Source organism: Xenopus laevis, chromosome 9_10L, assembly GCF_017654675.1.
Source record: "Xenopus laevis strain J_2021 chromosome 9_10L, Xenopus_laevis_v10.1, whole genome shotgun sequence".
Taxonomy (NCBI): domain Eukaryota; kingdom Metazoa; phylum Chordata; class Amphibia; order Anura; family Pipidae; genus Xenopus; species Xenopus laevis.
The window spans coordinates 25,202,533-25,216,765 of record NC_054387.1 but is presented as its reverse complement, the minus strand read 5'-3'; the positions used below and the strand labels follow the sequence as shown (position 1 = coordinate 25,216,765).

Sequence of the window (14,233 nt, the reverse complement as noted above, 5' to 3'; positions counted from 1 at the left end):
CCTTCCTTTAAGCCTTCCTTTAAGAAATGTATTTCTTGTCCTGTTTGTCAGAGGTCTAAATCCTCTAGAAGATTGTCACGGAGTTGTTAAGGCCTTTACCCAATTCCCGACAGACCACGGTCCCATCTTTCGATGGATTTTATTGTCGACCTTCCTCCCTCTCAGGGAAAGACTGTTATTTGGGTGGTGGTGTATAGGTTTAGCAAAATGAGCCAATTCATTTCCCTCCCACACCTCCCTTCTGCCAAAATCTTAGCTGAATTATTCATTTCTAACATTTTTAAGTTGCATGGTTTTCCGGTCAATATTGTTTCTGACAGAGGGGTACAATTTGCTTCAAAGTTTTGGCGAGCATTCTGCTCTTTGGTTGGTATTGAATTATCATTTTCTACCGCATATCACCCTCAAACTAATGGTCAAACCAAAAGGGTTAATCAATCCCTTGAGCAATTTTTAAGGTGTTATGTGTCTGACAATCAATCCTCATGGGCTGAGCTATTACCCTGGGCAGAGTTTGCTTACAATAATGCAACTCATTCTTCTACTGGTGAATCTCCATTTTTTATTGTTAATGGTTTACATCCCAAAGCATTTTCTTTTTCTGGTTCTTTGTCCCCTGTACCCTCTGTCAACTCTTCTGGCAAACAGTTTGCAAAAATTTGATCTGGGATGCATAACTCTCTTTCTACAGCAACTACCGCTCAGAAAAAAAAGCAGCTGATAGGTCTCGCAGAGAGGCACCCAAATATCAGGTAGGAGATGTATGGTTATCTACAAAAAACATTAAGTTGAAAGTCCCTTCTCTCAAGTTGTGGACAAGGTTTATCGGTCCATATCCCATCATTGAAATAATCAACCCTTCGTCTGTTCGTCTCAAACAACCTGACAATTTCAAAATCTCTTAACTCTTTTCATGTTTCCCTTTTAAAACCAGCTTCACAAGCCCGTCAACAGTCTGTTCCTCCCCCAGTGTTGGTTGAAGGTCAGTCTGAGTTTGACGTCCAAGAGCTCCTCGATTCTCGCCTAGTGCGAGGTAAGCTTCAATATTTAGTTAAATGGAAGGGCTACGGCCCTGAGGAGAACTCTTGGGTTCCAGTTAGTGACATCAGAGCTGACCGTCTCAGGAAACGGTTCCACCTAAAGTTTCCTGAGAAACCTGGGGGTCCTGTGCCCCCCCTAGAGGGGGAGTAATGTAATAAGAACGACTCACCCTGGTGGTCTAGTGGGGGGACGGCAGGGACGCCTGCTGCCCCCTCGGCGGGGATGCCCGCCACATCTTCTTCCTCATCAGTAAAGCTCTTGTTAAGGCACGCGTGCGTCTCCTCGAATTAAAGGCGAATGCGCACTGGCGTGAAATTCAAATATTTAAAGGGACATCCATGTGTAGAATGGTTGCCAGTTATAGGATTTGTTCCTGGTGCTGCTAGCTTTGCTATTTCTGTTCTTGATTCTGATCCTGACTACCTGTTGTTTTCCCTGCCTGTTCCTGGCGATTCTGACCTCTGTATCCTGACCCATTGCCTGAATTGCGACTATCTTTTCTGCTTAATCCATCTATTGATCTCCCGGTTTTGACCCTTGCCTGCCTGACCGCGCTTTGAAGTCTGCCTGCCCAGACCCGGCCTGATTTGGTTACGCTCCCTTTCTGCCTGCCTCGACCCGGCCTGTTCCGACTACGATTCTGTCTAACACCTTGTACCACTACCTTCTGCCCAAAGACTTTGCTAACAGTGGTGCCCCTCTGTCTATCCAGAACCTCTAGCCTTGCACCTCTCGTTTAAGTTCTGGTGGCATCCAAGTAGCTGAGGGCTCCTCCCGAGGCCAACGGTGGTCACACTACAGGTGAAGCACGAGCCGAGACCAGGGTGCTTGCCATTTGTGTTGGGTGCCGACCGTGACAGCATGTCTTCATTGCTAGAGAAACTGGCCACAGTGCAATTGTCACAGCAGGCCACACTACCAGCAGCTCCCTACACTGCCACAGCAGTGCCACAGCAGGTAGATATAGATGACTATTTGTCTGGAGAGGAGTGCCCAGGTCTCAATAATGTTAGTGATTGAGCGAGTACCGGCTCTCCCACTCATACTATTTAAACATCACATAAATCGAAAGCAGATGCAGTTTGCTCTTTGCTAACAGATATGTTTGAGATGCTAGGAATTCACAAAGAACAACAGAAGGAACAAAAAACCTTAGACAAACTGTTCAGCACAGCGCCACTAAAAACAAAAATACTCTATCCATTCGAGTGTATGCACCCGTAGCCTGGCAAAACGTACCACCATCCCTTAGATGTTAGAACATCACCAATGGACAGAAAAGACTTCCGAAGAACATTTTTTCCACAAACACCACCGCCTTCAAACCTATAGTTGCTTCTGCATTTGTCTCTCAGACAGTAGTCCTATGGCTCAAAGAAGCCCTGTCGGCAACAGCTGATGAGATATTCATTATACACAAGCCTCCTCGAAGGGCAGAGGAGGTAGGGAGACGCCTCTTTTTTTTCAAGGAAAGATGGCTAGCCACAACAAGAAGTTGTTACTTCAGGGTACAGGATCCACTTCCACCACACACACCCCTCCCAAATGTATAACTGCCAACACACCGACCCTACCCTAAAAAAGGTCCGCACTCATGCAGGCCATTGGGGACATGCTGTCCTCCAAAGCAATAGTTCCAGTTCCAACAAACGAACAAAAAAACATTTCTACTACATTTTCTACTGACGTGTCCTTCAGACTCAATCTCAAAGCATTCCTGGTCATACCCACTTTCAAGATGGTATCCCTCAGATCAGTTATAGCCAACGTTCAAAGGGGAGATTTTTTTCACATCCGTCGACCTATGAGACAAAACGTGAAAAAAATTTAAAAAATAAAGCTCACATGCTGCCACAAAAGCCTCCTTCATTGGGTGGAAACCAACAACTTAAGGGGATCATATAATAATCTCTGTTTTTTTTTTTACCAGTAGGTCTTTCCAGCTGACACAAGGTCACCCATTCCGATTAGAAGAAAATAGGTTCCGGCTAAATATTTGGAAGGGGTTTTTTACAGTGAGAGCTGTTAAGATGTGGAATTCTCTCCCTGAATTAGTCGTACAGGCTGATGCATTAGATAGCTTTAAAAAGGGGTTAGATGGCTTCTTAGCAAGTGAGGGAATGCAGAGTTATGGAAGATAGCTCATAGTACAAGTTGATCCAGGGACTACTCCGATTTTGTCAGGAAGGAATTTTTTCCCCCTCTGAGGCAAATTGGAGAGGCTTCAGATGGGTTTTTTTTTTTTACAAAAGAAATACTCCAAATGCAAAGAAATGCAAAATATGCACAAGAAATAAAAAAAGTTTAGATAGGGATCACATAAAGTACTTAGAGGGTTAACAAGGTAGCAATCACGTAAAAACAAACAACTTCATATATAGAATAATTTCTGATGTTAAAATTAATTAAATATGATAATTAATCACTTCTAAAAAACAAATGATAAAAGTAATAAATATAAGAACCAATCACTATAAAAAAAGAGACAAAAAAAAGAGAGAGAACAACGATTATGTGAGATGAATTTAATATACATTATATATTTTCACAAATTGGTGTTCCAAAAACTTCTTGGATAGAACTTCCCCAGATAGACCTCATGGCGTCCCGCTTCAACCATCAGGTAGCGCGCTACTGCACCAGGTATTGGGATCCCCGCGCCTTTTCGGTGGACGCAATGATAACCTTGTGGGACTTCAACCTAGTCTACATATTCCCACTGATACCCATGGTACATCCCATTCTATGCAGGCTTTTACTGTTCCCGAACAACAGCCATCGTAATTGCACCGTACTGGCCCATGGTTCTCCGAACTTCTTCACCTGGTCATTATGCCACCATGGAAACTGCCACTGAGAACAGATCTCCTCCTACAGGGTAACACTCACCACCCGCTGTATAGAAACTAGCTCTCACAACGTGGCTAGTGAAAGCACCATATGATGAGGAAGGATTTCTCCTCAAAAGTAACTGCCACTATGCCACAAGCTATGCAGCAAACTCTTACCACCGTATCTGGAAAAAAGGCTTGACAGTCAGTTCTCTTAAAGTTCTCGACTCTCCTTGTTCTTCCAACACCAGTTGGCCCTCCATCTGGACATCAAAACATTTCTCCAAGCAGCGGCACACATAAGACCCCGTATAGACACCCGGTTCCCCAATGGGACCTGAACTTAGTTTTCCAGGCTCTACAAACGACACCATTGGAACCATTGGCTTCTATCGATATCAAGTTACTTACCTGGAAGGTAGCCTTTCTAGTAGCCATTTCCTTGGCATGACGAGTATCCGAATTGGGGGCTCTGAGCCATAAGCCCCCCTTCTGCATTTTTCACGAAGACAAGGTGTTGATGTGCACATTGCCAACCTTCTTACTGAAGGTCGTCTCAGCCTTTCATATGAATGAAGAGATCTGCCATCACTTTGTCCCCGCCCGGCTTTGGTATGGTAACGACGGCTACCAAAGTTCTCCAGATGGAAATGGGGTAAACCCCTGCATCCTTCTGTTCCTTCTCCTGTTAACGGTATACCTCTCCGTAACTAACAGCATCTCTATAACTTCCTACTATATCCCCCCCCCCATTTTATAGCTTTGGGGTGAACCCAGCTGTACCTGTGCTGCCTAGGGATGTACCGATAAAAGGGGATTTGTTTTATACTCACTGATAATCCCTTTCTTGGAGTTCTGTCATGGCAGCTCAGGGAGTCCCACCCTTCTGGGAAGTAAGAAATTAAGAAGTACACGAGACTATATGTTTAGTAGAAACGGCAAGCCACATCAAAAACTAAAAGATCTAAAGCAAATGATAGAGAATAAAAAGACAAAATAAAGCAAAAGGAAAAACAGATAAAAGAATAAATCAAATTAAACAAAAGTGAAGCCAAGTCTATAGTAGCAAAGAATTTATAAATAAAGGTTGTATGTTTGGGAGGAAAAGAGAAAAGAGATGGAAGAAATGGGAACCAAACAAGATGGTGCACCAGAAGGGAATGAGCCTGAAATATCTTATTTACAGGCTCATTATTGCGCTCTCAATATATTAAAGCTTATGGAGCACACCATGTCCATATCACACCTCGACGTATTCTAGGTTTGGTCACCCACCATTTGTTCTCTCTCTAAATTTGGGGGGAAAGACACATTACCCATCTAATGGTGCGTCGGTATGTCTATTGAAATAAATCTACTTTATATATATATATGTATATATATATATAAGTCGAAAGTAGCGACACTCACAGGTTTTGTAGAAGGTTTGAAAAACAAAAAGAGTTGTTTATTAAAGCTCAACGTTTCGATCCCCCACAGGGATCTTCGTCAGGAGTATACAAACAAACATTCAGACAACCCATAATTCCCCAGTATTTAAACCCCAAATACAGGAAATGGCGCCAAGAATCGTTGCCTAGCAACCGTGTAAGCTGTCAATCAGCTACTGTACAACTGTGCGTGAACACGTGAGGTGCAAGGGAGAAAAGGAAAAGGGCGACAAGCAGTGTGGGATGCAATAGTAAGTGGAGGGAATAAAATGCATACAAGCATATAAGTAGGTAAGTCTTTGATCCGAAGCAACTATCTCTGTGCCAAAGGGCCTCACACTATTGTGCCGAGCCGTCCTTAAAGTGGACCCGTCACCGCAAAAAATTATTCAAAATCTTATTTTATCACATTAGTCAAGCAAAATGAACTTTAATTAAACTATATAAATTATTTGAATCTTGTTTCCTTCAGTCTGGGAATTCATAATTATAACAAGCAGGCAGGAGCCATTTTGGGGACACTGTTAATAAGACAGGCCTTGTATCATCTCAAAATCTTGTTTGTGCACCAGAATGGGGGACCTGATGTCCATCCCCATGTCCTGGTTACACAATTAAATGGTGAAGAGAAGGGGGAATGTGGGGAGAGCAGTGACATTTAGGAAGTGCTGAATGGAAAGTGAAAGTAATTGTCTGCCCCGCCTCTATGCCTAGGCATAGAGGCGGGGCAGACAATATTTGATTGACAGCTGATATTTTTAAATGAGTTTACAACAGCTATGAATGCTTTAATAAAAAATAGAAATTGGATTTCATGTTTAATTTGAAAATAACTTTTATTATACAGATTTTTGTGTCTGGGTGACGGGTCCACTTTAACCAATCAGAAGCGCTGACAGGCCCTAGGGCCAATAGAGGAACGTCCAATCAAAGCAGTTGTCAGACCTGCTTCCGCCAATCGCAGCATCTAGTGGAGGTGGGTGTGCGCCCTTGCGCAATGAACATCAGTACACCCGCCCGTTGCCTAGTTCCCGTCATTTGGCAACCCGAAAATTAGCATATTAGCAGCGGACACAGACGCAGCTCCCTGTGACTCCTGCGCCGCTGCTCAGAGAAAAATGATTAAGTGCCTAATACCGATAGCCGCCCGTAGCCGGTCGTAAGAGCAACCGGTAGCATATATTTCAAGGCACAAACCCTATAAGGGCGTATAAGGCATGGGTTGCGTCTGGGATTAGTGCGCCCCACATATGGGACCAACACTAGGCTGGCAGGTATACTTCAATCCGTGCCCACACGCTAGGTAATTGATATATCAGCAATCCGCAACTGTAAAACCAGAGGGTATAGGACAGCACAGGCACGGTGGTATATGGTCAGTAGATAGTGTTGGAAAAGGATAAAAACAACGTAGGAGGGACAGAAGAGTATGAGAGGAGGGATACAGCATAGGAACTATAGCAATATATCTCACAGACTGTCTTACCTACAAGGAAACGCTGTCATTAGAAACATTATTTTGGAAACAGAAACAATGGAACAGCAATGTGCAAAGTATCAAGGAGCAGAGCAAAGTCTATTAGGCAACAAGGTTCACAAAAAACATCCTAATGGAAGTGTCTCATTAAGCCCTCGTGGGGTAACTGTATTCAGACGGTATATCCATTTTGATTCTTTCTTAAGAAGGGCCAGATCCCGGTCACCCCCTCTAGAGAGGGGAGGTTGGTGGTCAATGGCCATACATCGGAATGTAGGGAGTCCATGGCCCATTTGCAGGAAATTTCTCGCTACTGGTTGCTTGGCTACTTTCTCCTTCAATGCTTTGCTAATAGCGGACCTGTGGTTTGCAATCCTTTCTTTTAGTTGGGTGGTTGTTTTTCCCACATAGTAGAGACCGCATGGGCATGTAACGATGTAAATAAGTAAAGGTAAGTCTATGTTGTATCTTGAATCGTTTACCCGTGCAAGTCATTGAACCCCTGGGTATTAGTGACCATAATGTTATATCATTTAATGTCTGGTGCAAAAAACAATTATATACTGGGGCAACAAAAACCATGAATTTTGCAAAAGCTAATTTTAGTGCCTTGAGGGCTGCCCTACAGAGATTGATTGGGGCATTAAGTTTTCAGCTAAAAACACAGAACAGAAATGGTTGTCATTTAAAATTATATTAAATCATTACTGTTTTCCATTTATTCCCTTAAGGAGTAAATGTAGAAGCTCTAAGAATCATCCTATGTGGCTTAATACAGAAGTAAAGAACTTAATAGGAAAGAAGAGAGAGGCATTTAAAAACTACAAATCTGTTGGGACAGAAGCTGCATTTAATGAATATAAACACTGTAATAAATGTTGTAAATCAGAAATCCGGAAGGCAAAGATAGGAAATGAAGAATTTATTGCGATGGAGGTGAAAACTAACCCTAAAAAGTTTTTAAAATATATTAATAGTAAACAGATGCAGGTTGAGAGTGTTGCTCCGTTAAATAATGGTACCAGTATGGTTGTAACAGATACAGAAAAGGCAAATGTGTTAAATCAGTTCTTTTCTTCAGTATATACAATAGAGGAGTCTCTGTTCACAGGCTTACTTTATAGCTGCACTAATGGCTCAGCTCAATCTAGTCAGTGGCTGACTCAGGATATGATTCATAAAGCTTTAATAAAAATTAATGTAAACAAGGCTCCAGGGCCTGATGGCATACACCCCCAGGTTCTAAGAGAGCTTACCGTATATACTTGAGTATAAGCCGACCCGAGTATAAGCCGAGGTACCTAATTTTACCTACGAAAACTGGGAAAACGTATTGACTCTAGTGTAAGCCTAGACACAACTACAGCCCTGTCTCCCAGCAGCGCACATTCTGCCAAAGCGACCCCCCCAGCGATCAACCGGACTTCTTTGCAAAGTTCATGGTGACAGAGAACGGATTACTGTGTGCATTGTCCCACTACCATGTGCAGAGGGTGCTGTTTGATATTGCCATCACTGTTAATATTTCGTATAACCAACAGAGGGCGTTGTGTGATATTGCAGTCACTGTTATTCTGTCATATAACCAACAGAGGGCGCTGTGTGATATTGCAGTCACTGTTAATCTTTCATATAACCAACAGAGGGCACTGTGTGATATTGCAGTCACTGTTATTCTTCCATATAACCAACAGATGGCGCTGTGTGATATTGCAGTCACTGTTATTCTTTAATATAACCAACAGAGGGCGCTGTGTAATATTGCAGTCACTGTTAATCTTTCATATAACCAACAGAGGGCACTGTGTGATATTGCAGTCACTGTTATTCTTCCATATAACCAACAGATGGCGCTGTATGATATTGCAGTCACTGTTATTCTTTCATATAACCAACAGAGGGTGCTGTGTGATATTGCAGTCACTGTTATTCTTTCATATAACCAACAGAGGGCGCACTGTTATTCTTTCATATAACCAACAGAGGGTGCTGTGTGATATTGCAGTCACTGTTATTCTTTAATATAACCAACAGAGGGCGCTGTGTGATATTGCAGTCACTGTTAATCTTTCATATAACCAACAGAGGGCGCACTGTTATTCTTTCATACAACCAACAGATGGCGCTGTGTGATATTGCAGTCACTGTTATTCTTTCATATAACCAACAGATGGCGCTGTGTGATATTGCAGTCACTGTTATTCTTTCATATAACCAACAGAGGGCATTGTGGGATATTGCAGTCTCTCCCCAAGTGTACTGTTGGTATAGGAATGATTAAAAGTGACTGCAATCTCAGCTTCTCGGGTCGGGTACCGCTGACCCGAGTATAAGCCGAGGTAAACTTTTTCAGCACATTTTGGATGCTGAAAAACTCGGCTTATACTCCGGTATATACGGTAGTTCAGTTTTAGACCAGCCCTTATTTCTGATTTTCTCAGATTCACTTTCATCTGGTATGGTGCCTATGGATTGGAGAAAAGCTGATGTTATTCCAATATTTAAAAGGGATTACGATCTCAGCCTGGCAATTATAGGCCAGTAAACTTGACATATGTGGTGGACAAATTATTTGAAGGCTTGTTAAGGGATCACATTCAAAATTTTGTCCTAGTGAATGGCATTATGAGCAGCAATCAGCATGGCTTTATGAAGGATAGGTCATGTCAGACAAATTGGATTGCTTTTTATGATGAGGTAAGTAAGATGCTGGACAGTGGGGAGGGCAGTAGATGTGATCTATTTGGATTTTGGAATATATAGATAATATATATAAATATATATATATATATATATATATATACAAGAAAGTAGCAGCGCACTCCAAGGTCTTCTTTTAGTTAAAATTAATATTTATTAAGTTAGTGGCATAAAAAATCGACGTTTCGGCTCCTATCTAGAGCCTTTCTCAAGATTAAATAAGCCAAAAAATACACACAGTTAAATAACCCACATTTACTCCTCCCCTCGTGCAACACCCCACACCCATTAATCTTCACAGTAGATTAACCCTGTATAAAAACGATAGGCAAATTGTAAATAAAGGCAACGAGTTGATACAAAATACATATGTTACAAGGATATAAACCAACATTAGTATCTGCAACAATGTATAAATATCTGCAACAATGTATAAATTTCACAGAATAAGGATTGGATACTTTCTATCTAGGATTCAAAAAACAGCTCAAAGAACATTGTTCATTCAAGCCCTTAGGTACAAGCGTGTCCAACCTTTTGATCCAATATGCTTCTCTTTGGAGAAGCAATTGTGATCTGTTGCCACCTCTTCTTGGCTCCGGTATATGGTCAATACCTATAAATTTAAACGTGGGTAGTCTGTGGCCCTTCTCTAGAAAATGTTTTGCCACAGGTTTTACAGTTTTCCCGTCCCTAAATGCCGTACTTATGGCTGACCTGTGACCATCCATACGGATTCTCAAAGTTAAGTCTGTCTTACCTATATAGGATAGCCCACAGGGACAGGTGACCATATATACCACATGTGTGGTGGTACAAGTAATCCGATGTTTAATCTTTATTTTTTGGCCAGTTTGTGGGTGATGAAAAAATTCACTAGGTGCCATATGTCTACAAGATATACAACTTGGGCACCTAAAGCATCCTAATTTACCTGATGGTAGCCACGTCGACTGTTGACGTTGGTAACTCTTCACTGGATCAGTAATGACTAATTTGTCCCTCAGATTTTGTCCCCTAGTATAGGCCATCATGGGGGGTTCAGGGCATAATTTAGCTAATCCTTTGTCCGCTGTGATAATAGGCCATCTCTCTCTAACTAGTCGACTAATGTGTCCAGAGGCTGTATTAAATCTCGTGACAAAGGTCATTCTCCCCTCTCCGGATTTCTTATATGGTGTTCGTACTCTCTCACGAGCCCGATCCAGAGCACTTTGTAAAACTTTCACCTCATAGCCACGAGCCTTAAACCTATCCCACATTTCTTTAACCTGAAGTTCACACCTCTCACCATCCGAGTTATTACGCAACACACGACAAAACTGTGAGACTGGTAGTGATCGTTTCAGTGTGGGCGGGTGACAGCTTGAACTATGCAATAGAGTATTCCTGTCCGTAGTTTTTCGGAACAAGGAATATTGTAATCTATTACCCTCTCGCCAAACCTCCAAGTCCAAAAATTGGACTCTCCATTCATGACACACTGCTGTAAATCTAATCGGAGATGTCAACCCATTGAGGTAATTAATCATAGTTTCAAAAGACAAACTGTCACCGTCCCACACAATGAAGATATCGTCGATGAACCTCTTATAACAAAGCAATTGGCCCCCGAATTGTTTCATGATGTTCTCCTCCTCATAATAGTGCATATAAAGGTTGGCGTATACAGGGGCCATGGATGCCCCCATCGCCGTACCTGTCCTCTGCAAATAAAATCGTTTCTCAAATCGAAAGTAGTTCATTTTCAAGCATAATTCAAGGAGTGACACCACAAAATGAATGGGGGGACCAATATACTCACTGTTTTGCCTCAGGGCACAATCCACCGCTTCAATGCCCTCCATGTGGGGAATGCTGGTATAGAGGCTCGCCACATCAACTGTGGCCAGACAAATACTCCTGTCAATAGGGAGATTCAAATCTTTAATACATTCTATAAAGTGTGGCGTATCTCTGAGATATGAACCTGTCATTTGAACCGTGGGTTGCAAGACTCGATCAAGGAACATACCTAAAGGGTGTAGTAAACTATCACAGGCTGAAACTATTGGCCGACCAGGTGGAGGATTCAGTCCCTTGTGGACCTTCGGCAATGTATATAATATAGGGCATTTCGGGAAAGGTTGTATTAAAAATGCTCTTTCCTGTCTAGAAATCCACCCCTCTGTGTAAGCCTCTTCTATTGCCACATCCACACGTCGCTTAAAGCCCACACCAGGATCAAAGGTTAAACATTCATAAGTTTTGCCATCATGTAATTGTAATAGAATTTCTTTCTGATAATCACTATAATTCAGTAGCACTATACCACCGCCTTTATCGGCAGGTCGTATAACGATATTGTTATCACTACTTAGTGATTGTATGGCTAATTTCTCCACCTTAGATAAATTACATGCCTTGTTTACAGCACACTTAGACAATTCAACAACATCCTTTTCGATTGCTGATTTAAATAGTTTAATGGCAGGATTCTCTGTGTTTGGACAAAAGGTACTTTTTAGGCGAAGATCGCCCCCCTCAGCAAACGAATCCTCCCCATCCTTGAAAAAGTCTTTCAAATCCAATAGGCGAATAAATTTAAACAGTTCAATTTCAAATTGAAAAGAGTCAAAAGTCAAGGTTGGTACATAAGAAAGCCCCTTACTTAATAGCGACAGCTCACCAGGTGTTAATGAATGGGACGATAAATTAAAGATAGGAATATTTATTTCTTTGGCTGACGTCCTCTTCGCACCCCTCCTGATCGGGTATCTATGCCTCTGCCTCTTGCGGAACCCGAGGGTGGGAGCGTCGCCGCTAGCGGGGTATCTAAAAAATGCTCCGGTAAATTATGGGGAGTTGTATTAGCATTTGCATCTGCACCCTCTGTGCCACTTCCCCCCGGATAAGCATTAATACCCCGCTGGCTATCATCCCCTTCCGATTCACCGGAGCTGTTATCCACCGTATTCCTAGGTTTTACTAGACGTGATCTAGGGGCCCGTCTGTACCGTGGCATATTATCTCTCATCCCTGTTAGCCACATATAGACACGATGCTGTGTGTAATCCTCCTTGACTCTACGTAACTTCTCACGTTTAAATCTGAGTAAGTCATTTTTATATTGATCAACACGTGCATTTACCTTATTAAGTGTTTCTTGAGAAGATTCTAGGGCGATGGTCTCATGGTGTTCCGACTCATAAGCCAACCTTTCCTTGCGGACTCTGGCTAACTCGATGGAAACTTCACCGATTGCCAAAATCATTAGATCTAACGAACACCTGTTCAGCACGCCCACCCATTTCTTACAAAACTCTGGGTTCGTATATATATATATATGAAATATATATATATATATATATATATATATATATAATATATATATATATATATACACATATATATAGAAAAATGGCAAAAAAGGACCAGCACTCCGTGTTCCAAGAAAGTCAAAATGGTTTATTCAAAACTCAGTGTCTCCAACGTTTCGACCCTCTTTGGGGTCTTTATCAAGGATCCTTGATAAAGACCCCAAAGAGGGTCGAAACGTTGGAGACACTGTGAGTTTTGAATAAACCATTTTGACTTTCTTGGAACACGGAGTGCTGGTCCTTTTTTGCCATTTTTCTATATAACCATATTTGGCCATGCACCCGGCATAAAAACGCATGTGAAGGAGTGCGGGTATTTTTCTATAATCCTACACATATATATATATATATATCTACACAGTATTGTGTGTGTGTGTAGATATATATATATATATATATATATATATATATATATATATATATATATATATATATATATATATATACAGTAGTGCGTGTGTGTGTGTGTGTATATATATATATATATATATATATATATATATATATATACTGAGAACTGAGAAAAATGATCAATTGCCAAGTTATCTTTTTGGATAAAGTGTATTTATGTGATTTGAATGACCATACTTTGTCTACAAAAAAATAAACATTAAATATATAATCTATATTACAGGAATGGGATCAGTTATCTAGAAACCCGTTATTTAGAAAGCTCCAAATTACGGAAAGGCTGTCTCCCATAGACTTTATTGTATCCAAATAATCAAAATTGAAAAAAATTATTTTCTTCTCTCTAATAATAAGTAAATAGTACCTTGTAATTGATCGTACTTGATCCAAATTGGGGTCGAATTAATCCTTATTGGAAGCCTATTGTGTTTACTTAATGTTTACATGATTTTCTAATAGACTTAATGTATGAAGACCTAAATTATCTGTTATCTGGAAAACTCCAGTTCCCGAGCATTCTGGATAACAGGTCCCATACCTGTACTAAGTTCAATTCACTCATTAGTCAAAAGTTTTGATCCTTTAGTGACCATCATGGTGATGTGTTTATTGTTTGTATATGTGTTCTTTCAATGAATGTCTTTCTACTGACATAAATGGGAAGTGGTACAAGCTACCCCTGCATCCATGATTATTTTCTAAATTTCAGGCAATAATCGTGTCCTGAGCTGTCAGAATCAGGCACAATGCTGTAGCTTGTTACAGTCTTAAACTGTGCAGGGGTCCTAAACTAACCTGTAATAGGGTGGGGTTCTACTTCCATAGTGATCTAATTGAGTCAGATTAGTGCAATTTGTCTGTCCTTGTCAGATTAAACTGCCACACCATCTCTGATTGGTAAGAAATCCTGAAGATCCTGAAATTCTGTTCCTTTTGTAGGTGACTTGACAGTGAAAGGATAGTTACAGCGTGTCTCCTCTCTTG

General features: G+C 41.2%; 1 protein-coding gene across 2 annotated transcripts in view; it reads left to right on the top strand.

Annotated features, from left to right (window-relative positions):
- Window positions 1–14,233, top strand: part of nploc4.L (NPL4 homolog, ubiquitin recognition factor L homeolog) — a 91,413-nt gene that overhangs the window by 76,048 nt on the left and 1,132 nt on the right.